The 1,678-nt window shown below is 43.7% G+C and overlaps 1 non-coding gene across 1 annotated transcript; it reads right to left on the reverse strand.

Annotated features, from left to right (window-relative positions):
* Positions 1-686: 686 nt before the first annotated feature.
* Trnas-uga (transfer RNA serine (anticodon UGA)) lies at positions 687-761 on the reverse strand. The gene has a single exon. It is a non-coding gene; the product is annotated as a tRNA-Ser (tRNA).
* Positions 762-1,678: the final 917 nt, after the last annotated feature.

The raw sequence follows: 1,678 nt of genomic DNA on the forward strand, positions 1-1,678 counted from the left end.
ATTTATTGGTCTAGTGGACTGGTGACCATTTAATTATCCTTTTTTACGTAATCAGTGTTTTCTTTATGTTAGCAGTGATTTTGTAGTAGATATTACGTGGCACCCATTTGACCCCTGTGCGGTTCGTGAGCGATTGCACCCATTTCAAAATTATCATCTACATTCAGCTTAAATTTAGAATAGATTCTTCTTGAGAAGAGTCCGTTGTACACTGTCCTACAACTAACCGATGGTATTTTCCTTCGGTAACGATAGCCTTATTCACTGTAAAATTTCATTAGGCGTATGCGATCACGGTCAGTTATATCGCAATCCAGTAGGCCGATTACGAAGGGGGAGGCTACAAAATGACACAGTAATATCTCAATATCTTCAAAACTACAGAAGTTAATATCTCACATGTAATAGACATTTTCACAATGACTCTCCGAATGAACAACATCTAATCGCTTCATGCAATTGCTACAAACACATCACATGTCACATGTCATATGTCTCATGATAGCATTACACTACAGCTATCATTCCTGAAAGCCACGTACCTGTATATATTTTATTTGTTGATTTACAACGTCTTTTTCATTATGCAAGAGTTTGTCAGAACATTGTATTCTCCACATTCACACAGCAAATTAACGCAGCATGAATACCTCATATTTTGAAACTTCCTGGCAGATTAAAACTGTGTGCCCGACCGAGACTCGAACTCGGGACCTTTGCCTTTCACGGGCAAGTGCTCTACCAACTGAGCTACCGAAGCACGACTCAGGCCCGGTACTCACAGCCTTACTTCTGCCAGTACCTCGTCTCCTACCCTCCAAACTTTACAGAAGCTCTCCTGCGAACCTTGCAGAACTAGCACTCCTGAAAGAAAGGATATTGCGGAGACATGGCTTAGCCACAGCCTGGGGGATGTTTCCAGAATGAGATTTTCACTCTGCAGCGGAGTGTGCGCTGATATGAAACTTCCTGGCAGATTAAAACTGTGTGCCCGACCGAGACTCGAACTCGGGACCTTTGCCTTTCGCAGGCAAGTGCTCACCAACTGAGCTACCGAAGCACGACTCAGGCCCGGTACTCACAGCCTTACTTCTGTCAGTACCTCGTCTCCTACCTTCCAAACTTTACAGAAGCTCTCCTGCGAACCTTGCAGAACTAGCACTCCTGAAAGAAAGGATATTGCGGAGACATGGCTTAGCCACAGCCTGGGGGATGTTTCCAGAATGAGATTTTCACTCTGCAGCGGAGTGTGCGCTGATATGAAACTTCCTGGCAGATTAAAACTGTGTGCCCGGGCCTGAGTCGTGCTTCGGTAGCTCAGTTGGTAGAGCACTTGCCCGCGAAAGGCAAAGGTCCCGAGTTCGAGTCTCGGTCGGGCACACAGTTTTAATCTGCCAGGAAGTTTCATATCAGCGCACACTCCGCTGCAGAGTGAAAATCTCATTCTGGACCTCATATTTTGTCATACTTGTGTTCTTATTTAATAAACTGTTTACTATTGTGCCAGTAACTATTTTTAAATGTTCGTCGCAAGCGCTATTAAGAAACTGTGCTAATTTAGAAATGGCCAATAGCGTGTGTTAGCGGACACCGCAATTGAAAAGGGAACTGAAAGACGCTTTTGTGAAGAACCCATAAGTAATTTGTAAAATAACATTTAGCGATAATCTGTAGTCAT

Source organism: Schistocerca cancellata, unplaced genomic scaffold (assembly GCF_023864275.1).
Source record: "Schistocerca cancellata isolate TAMUIC-IGC-003103 unplaced genomic scaffold, iqSchCanc2.1 HiC_scaffold_732, whole genome shotgun sequence".
Taxonomy (NCBI): Eukaryota; Metazoa; Arthropoda; class Insecta; order Orthoptera; family Acrididae; genus Schistocerca; species Schistocerca cancellata.